The sequence below is a fragment of the Anticarsia gemmatalis genome, chromosome 18 (genome assembly GCF_050436995.1).
Source record: "Anticarsia gemmatalis isolate Benzon Research Colony breed Stoneville strain chromosome 18, ilAntGemm2 primary, whole genome shotgun sequence".
NCBI lineage: Eukaryota > Metazoa > Arthropoda > Insecta > Lepidoptera > Erebidae > Anticarsia > Anticarsia gemmatalis.
In genome coordinates this window covers 10604498-10612767 of record NC_134762.1, presented here as the reverse complement: position 1 = coordinate 10612767, position 8270 = coordinate 10604498, and the positions used below count along the sequence as shown (strand labels likewise).

The 8270-nt window shown below is 33.3% G+C and overlaps 1 protein-coding gene across 2 annotated transcripts in view; it reads left to right on the top strand.

The window, feature by feature from the left end:
• Window positions 1-471: 471 nt before the first annotated feature.
• The window catches only part of LOC142980418 (protein Fe65 homolog), an 87016-nt gene continuing 79217 nt past the window's right edge, over window positions 472-8270 (top strand). For both annotated transcript variants that reach the window (XM_076125779.1, XM_076125778.1), the window contains exon 1: window positions 472-710. The gene's annotated coding sequence lies outside the window, so the exon portion shown is untranslated. The remainder of the gene's footprint in view (window positions 711-8270) is intronic.

The window sequence follows — 8270 nt, the reverse complement described above, 5'->3', positions numbered from 1 at the left end:
AATGTTTCAGTCATGAAATTCACAGTTTACTTTCATTTATTTTCTAATAGAACCTGATGGTATGAGTTATAGATAATCGTACTATTATATTATCAAACTAGTTGATTCGCACGGTACCGCTTGTATGCAAAGACAGCCTATGCTTGTTTTACATATATCTCCCTACAAAATTTCAAGTAAATCGTTACAGACGAACAAAAAAGCTTTTACATATACTATTAGTATAAAGGACACATTAGAAAAGTCATTACTTCTGAACATTTCTATATACTTAAAGCTTAATGAAATAGAGCTTTACCATGCTTCTTCAGTATAAACCAAATATCTTTTCACTAACCAAAATTCCTAATCACAGAAAAGCTATACAAAAAAAAATGTTATCAGCAAAAAAACTCCCCTAATCCTACATTTCGGAACGCATCCCAACAATCAGGGTTGAGGGTGTTTCACGCACGCGCAGTGCACCACCGCCTAACTAACCCCAATACGACAAAGCGTTCGCCACCATTTTATTTCCATTTATTTCATATTCTAAAACAGAAAAACACATTCGTAAACGCGTGTAAATGAACTATATGTACATTTAAATGAAGTGATATATCCTTGAGTGCTATTCAAAATTACAATTTGAACTAAGACCAACCGTAAGAGGTGTTACGTAATATTTTTTTCTTTAATCTAGATTGTGTAAGTGAAGGAAAGGAGAAAAGGTGAGTGCTTCTTATAACATTTATTTTCCCTAAATTGTATAAACAAATGAATATTACATCCATTTAATTATAAACCGTTCATTTAGACGTATTTATTTGATGAAATTTTCTAAGAAATTCACAAGATGACCTTTTCGTTCTAAGGTGAAGAGCGAAAAGAGCAATGCATTTTGTTTATCGTTATTGGGTTACATAAAAGATTGTATGAATTTCCTTTACATTACACATGAAATTATGTTCCATAGTTAGTTTGTATTACGTAGGATGTAAATAGTTGGAAAAAGGACTACGAAATGAGGTGAAATGCGAAGCAAATTTTTGCGATAAGATAAGGTACTCTCTAGGGATGGGATTCGAATACTTAATAAGCAAGAAGTTATTAAAAATACGAATTCAGTATCAATTTTCTAACATACGTATTAGAAATTTACGACTAATCGCAAAAAACGCAAGAAAAATCTTAGGATTTAAAGCATTTTCTTTTACTAGCCTAATTTTAGAACCTATTTTCTAGGCATTTAAGGGTTTTCTTTGGAATTTTGATGCTTTTTTGTATAAAATGGGGTAGTGTAAGTTTGTTTATCGGCGTATCTGATTTCATAACATGTTCCGACATGCTTGCTCCTTGATGCGTAATAGACGTAATACAAGTCTACTGTTTTGTAGTTCGGCAGTCTCAGGAAACAAATGACGACTCTACTTATTGGAAATCTTCTTATGTAGGTACTAATAGCTTTTAAAGCGTATTTTAATACACAATTTCAGCTAAATTTTATGATTTACTACCGTTTACCGAGTACGAGAGAAGAAGCTTTTATTAAAAAGTGATTATGTTTGATAAAGTAGTTATCTAATAGTAGGTATACATTATCTATCCTTCTATCCACAGGGATAGAAGGATGGTGTCTGTGGTGGTCTTAGGTCTTTTCAAAGTAAACCGTGCGTGTGGAAAACATGCCTTAATGATAGATATTCAAAGCATGCTAGCTGAGCACTTACTGGAGTCTTAACAAAATTCTGTTCAACATCACACCTACTAGTCAAAGATATTGTCAGATGAGTATGAAGTACACACATGTTTTAGTATTTACAATGGTACCCCCAAGAGGCTTTTGGTGGACTGGTGTAACGCATCACTAGTCGGGTAACATACTATAGAGATTATCATATCGCAAGTAGAAAAAGAATACATTTGCCCAAATCAGCTTTCCAATTCAAGACATAGTTATCAGCAGTTGGATAAATTAATATTTGAGCTATAGTCAAAATGAATAATAATTATTCAAAATATTGTATATTCGGAATTACCGCTCACCCATCTAAACCTCTATAACTTAGCTTAACTTAACCCTGTCAAGTAATAAAAACAATAACACAAAAAGCTTCTTTGAACATGTCTTAGCAAATATATTTCCATTTCAATTCCAAAGATTAGAATAAAACATAAAAGTAAGGGAAAACATGTCATGTTGGTTTTCGTTTATTCATTGGAAAAGTACGTAAGAGGATCAAAATTAAATAAATATGGAAACAGGAAAATATGGTATCAAAAGGAAACGGGATGTATTATAGCAAATAATATTCATTTATTTTTCTGGATCGCGCAAACGTTGATGTACTTAATTGGTGCTGCACCTTCTCAACTTCCTATCATGGAAATCTCGGGTTTAGTTATCACATAAAACAAGCTAAATTAAATAAATTCGTATTCCGTGAATCGTCGACAGCGTAGAGCCTTACGAAATATCTTGATTCAACATTATAAATGCGACTCGACTGCAACGAAACTGTATCGCGACTACTCAAGACGCATTTGAACTGCAAATCAACTGCAAGCAGACTGCGCTGTCGATCAGCTTTTATGTCTGTCTTTGTATATAATATGAACTGCCCTGAAACCTGACAGTTCATATTATATGCAAAGATTATACAATTGTACATACATAAAATCACGCTTGTTATATCTGAAAATGTAGGCAGAGATTGCCAGAGATGTCATACACCCAGTCACCCACGTTTCGGCATAAGCAATTTTAGTCTTGTGCATATTGTAATTTAGCTAGCCCGTTAATTACTCCCCGCTGCTATTAAGAAATATTCTAATATAAATTAGAAAAGACCAATAAGATTGAATGTGATCTTTTGTCACGTGGGTGTCATGTTTTTATTTTGTATTTATTTTAAACCATCGTTTATTTTTTACCGACCTTAAACATAGCATAACTTTAGACGTAGAAGGATGTATGTTTAAAAAGGTCACAATTTAAAAATAATGATTGACCTAGAATTAGGTCGAGAAGGGTTAATGTAATGTCAAATAACTGGCATATCTGGAATATTTTGTATAAGTTTTTCTAATTTTGATATAAAATAATTAATTAAATTGAGCCCACATGATGCATTATTAGCTCAAACATGTCATCGCTTTCGAAATATTCTTTGTCATATCAAAGGTTCGGACTACGTTAACTTGTGGTTCAAAGTTCTGTCAAACTGACAACCATTTAGATTCGAAGGTAACAAGAAATATTTCGTGCTATCAATGTTATGACGATTATGCAATTGCTATACAAAATGGTATGGAATTTTATACGAACACTTACTTTTAAACTTTCGTGCTACAGACCACAAAAGTAGTCGTATTATATGATTATAATGAGCATCTAAATAAATACATACTACTACACATATGTATACCCACTATCAATAGAGCAATAGATTTAATTAAATTCCTGTCTATCGGGAAGTTTCCCAAAGCAATCTCAGACAAGACATCCTTGAGCCTACATATAACTACAACATTTTTCATTAACTTGTGTTCAATGTCAATATCTACACTACATGAGGAACTGGCAGACCTACTTTGGTTTCTTTTTAGTAATAATAATATGACTCAATGTATCAAGAGAGAAGAAATAGAAGAAATTTACTCGTTCTAGAAAAAGCTTTATCGATAAATATAGTTCACAGACTACTAGAAAACACAGTTTCTTTCCTGGATGGAACAGAAGTTAACTCTTGAGTCCACCTCTCTGGCCTTGTGCGGATTGTGGACTTTGCATTAATCAAGAACAGTTTTAAAAAGCTAGGTTACCAAGGTACCTATACCCTCACCGTTAAAACAAGTGACAATTATATCAAACTAGCATTCCATGGTTCCGATTGCGTGGTTATTTTGTCGAAAATAGAAGCCTATATTTATCCCCGAGTTTTCCACGACGTCCATACCAAATGTCAGGATAATCTATTAATATTAAGGCGTATAAGCGTATAAGATAGAGACAGAATTTTACATTTATAATATCAATATAATGTTGAAAATAATATGTTTAAAATCTGATATAAACCCTTCTCACAATGACAGACAAGCAACAACTGGACAGTATTCGATTAAAAATAAATTCTAAATCCTCTCAAATCGATTGATTGGCCAGTTCTCTCCATCGGGCATCAATTTAAAACCACCCCCTCCACGAGCCCCTAATTATAAACCATCAGGAATCAATACGTGTCCAGTAAATGACCCCTATGTCCGACCTATATCACTGAATGTACAGGTTTGTACACATTAGAGATTCTGTAATGTTGGGGTGAATGCACTTTGGTAATGGCATATTGTCATTGAAGATATCATTTTGATAGATTAATTTAATCTATGAAATATTTGATGAAAATTTAAGACTTTATTTGTGTAGTCGTATTTATATGCAATATGGATTCGTATTTAGTCGTTCGTATTATATGGATTAAATCAAGAACTCAACAGAATAGGGGTCATTTACTGGACACATATTGATTCCTGGTGGTTTATAAAAGGAGTAAGGTTGTTTAGCAAATAATTAATTTGCGTGACATAGATTTCCTCTACATTTGGGCGAACGCCAATGCTTTTGTCTACTATTACAAGTCATAAATACTGTGAATCATAGCTGATTTCATATACCAGATCTTTCATAATCGCCTAAAACTACCGAATAGGATCAAGTAAGACAAAAAGCGCAGAGCGTTTTGAATAAAAGTCACCCAATATTGTTGCTGCTAAATTTTCTGTAGTCAAATGTATTCTCACCTTTAGACCATTAGATTTGTTTTTACGTAGATGCCCATTGCTACCACGGACGTTCGATTGGTTTAATTACTTTGTGCCTCGTATGGGGAATGTTACGGGGTGATAAAGTAATGGGATATATTGCTGTCCCTTTTCTTAACCATAGAATAGACAGAGATGAAAATAGATGTTTACATCGGCAAAGGATGGTAGTTTTCCATGGAATTGTATTTTGTTTTTGCAATTTTGCTAACTAAAAACCATAACTTGCTTTTATTGTCTAAAAAAGTAGTCACAGGAAATGTCACAATGTAAGTTTTTAGAATTTTTTTGTATTGTTTTGATCCTCATCAACGATGATACGATTCTGAATCAGTTAAAAAATGTTATCAATAACTACATATTGGTAACACTTTCTTTTTCATGTTTATACAGTTTCTAGAACACAATATTACATAACTACATTTTTTTTTTCTCGAGGGTAGAAATTCTTTCGGTTACCCGAATTTTCTGGAGGAAACACTCGGGTTATGTGGTACTTCCACTAAAAAACCATGCTGGTAACCTTCTGGGAGAAACTCTGGAACCTTAAAAACACACCATTGCACATAACTACATGTCTAGTGACTGTAACTGCCTATACCATATCTTTGATAACTACCTATCTATACCTACGTACAAATGAATAACACTACAGCCTCCCCAATTATTTATAACTTTACTCAAAAACCTCTACAACGGGTCACTTTACCAAAAACTTTGCTCTTTTAAAGGGAAACTTTTACCGAACTTGTACATAAATTAAAAGCAGACTCTCTGAAGCAGTTTCGTTCCAATTTGCATAACGGATCCCATCAATAATCATTTTTGTCTTTATTCAAATTTATCGGAGTTGTACGAAGAAATTTTTTGTTAAAAATTCAGGTGAGATGAGAACGATCGCGATCGATCGAGCTTTACTTATAGGTGTGTGTTTGACCTACAAGGACTTTTGATGTATTTTGTTTGATGAATAATAATATGAGAGGACTATGCTAAATTGAAGTTGTTATTGGTATATTTGGGCACAATAAATGCTATAATATTTTGGCGAGTTGGAAGAGTTTACGACTGCTAGTCTTGAAATCGTTTTACAAATCGAGTAAAGTACATTTGTTTTTTTGATTATATTGGACTATTTTAAATAGCAACTCGAAGTTAGGTAACGTTTCCAGTACATTTTAATAGGCACGTCTCCTTGCCTGTTACTATACGGGCCTGACTTCGTAACGGAAAAATGTGGATGTCTACCATACATCTCTGCTTATACCTTCGGATTATAAAGCCTTGTATGCATTGTGTCATACATTCTTGCTTATAATAAGGAATCGCATAGCAAAATGGTGTGTATGTGTCTTTTTTCACATTTTTTCTCCACATATTGAACATACTATTCTCACCTACATGACACACATATATCTATCGTTACATTACATAAGTGCCCATTGTCCTTTAAGTTATTGACTAGTAACTCAAGTACCATACTACTACTTAAGTACCATATTCTGTGTCGTTCTTATCAAAGGAGAAAGAGAGCCATAAAATAATAAGTGTTTTTGGATACATAGATTTTTTCCTTTGGTATAATAAATAATATGACAGCCACACGTCCTCGTCTCGTGTATTTCAAGATGTATTAATGTATATATGAAATAAAATAATAAAATGAAATCAATATACAGTCTCTACCAACTTCATAATATAAAGTATGTACAAAACGATTAGGTACTTACATCACACTCAATCGTGTAATTATCTGAAACAACAAAAAAAGTATTTTTATTGCCCTTTTTTAAATATGTTTGTTATACCAAAAGGTGGAGGTGTATAGAACCTTAGGTGGTTTCCATTATCGCGATTCACGCACTAATCACAAAAAATATACAGTACCTTGCCTTTTAAAAATTGAATTGCATTTCTTTATAACTGCTTTCGCACCAAAATATACGTTCCACACACATCTTTCAAACCTTTAATTAAACTCCATTTATTTCTAAAACGAAACAGTATCCTTATTCCTTTAAACTCCTTACAAAACAAGACCAATGGACATGTAGTAACAAACCGCGCTGTTTGTCTGTGAGACGTATGCGACGGGTAGCCGCAACTACCCTTGTTTTATAGCCTCCACTGAATTAGGTCATTGTTCCCTACACTGTATCAATATGTGTAGTTGTGTTTATGAATATAAATGTCGGTTTGTCTGTCTGATGGTGTAGTTTGATTAGAATTAAGAATGTATGGTGACGTGTTAGTTAGCTTTATTGAAGTGTGTAATGTTTTTTGGCATAATAATATGATTCGTAAAATCTAAGAGCAATAATTTATAATAATTTGAGCCTATCTGCATCTTAAGGTATGTGTTCAATCAATGGGTATTTTATAACGCTGATATTCAAGACAACGTGTTTGCTTTAAGAAGTGCAGGAAAGAAATTACGGTAGGATTTGTTAAGTATAAATAATAGACATTAAGTAGCTAACAAAGCTGAAAAAGCGCTTAAAGTACATTACTATGGTCGCTGTACGGACACAAGACAGCGAATCGGTAGATTACTTAAGTTCCAAAATGTACCTATTTTCACTATCTGAGATATGCACTTATGCCAAATATCGAAACTGTTTCTTGTCCTAGCTTACAGCTCGAAAAGGCTACTTCCTAGTACAACCGAGTGACTACAGGTATAATATTGGTAGTATTTTGCACTAACTGTACTTTTCAAGTACTTTTAAAATTATAAGCTCTTGCTATTCGATACTACAGACTTCAGTAAATCCTGCTACATGCCTTTACAGAGTCAAAAAAGAGATATTAAACTGTTTTAAATAATCTATTCAACTTCAACACAACTTATTACCATTGCTTGAAGATATAGCACACGTATACGCTTTAAGATAAAACTGTCACTACATCAAAGTAGTACAGAATCATATCACAATCCATTGTGTTGCAGTATGCACGCCTCACAATAGAGCTTGAAGGGCGGCCAATAATAAAGTTGTGGCCCCAGGGAGGAAGCTCCGTCTTGTGAGGCTTGTTTCAAGGTTGGCTTTCTTTGTGAGCTCTTTAGTTGTGGTATATAAGTTGTTATTTTTATCTACAGTAACTAAACTAAAATATAATGTCGTGTGTATATATATATGTGTGAATGAATTAATTTTACTGATAATATCTCGTCAGAAAAAACAGCTAATAAACTGATTTAAAGAATGATTAAAATTAATTAAATTACAAGTGAAATATGGTCCCCTCGCCGCGTCTACTTGCAAGAAACTGAAAATCTACTAAACTGGTTTTCATGCGGTTTCCAACATTAAATAGCGTGATTCTCAAGAACGTTAATTTTTGTAAAGGTTGGCCGGGTATAACCCGGGTGAAGGCGGGTCGGCCCGTAAGAAATGAATAAATGCATGGAATATAAATCCAAAAACCGAAATCATTCATTGTCTAAGCAGTATTTGTAGCAAAATCGG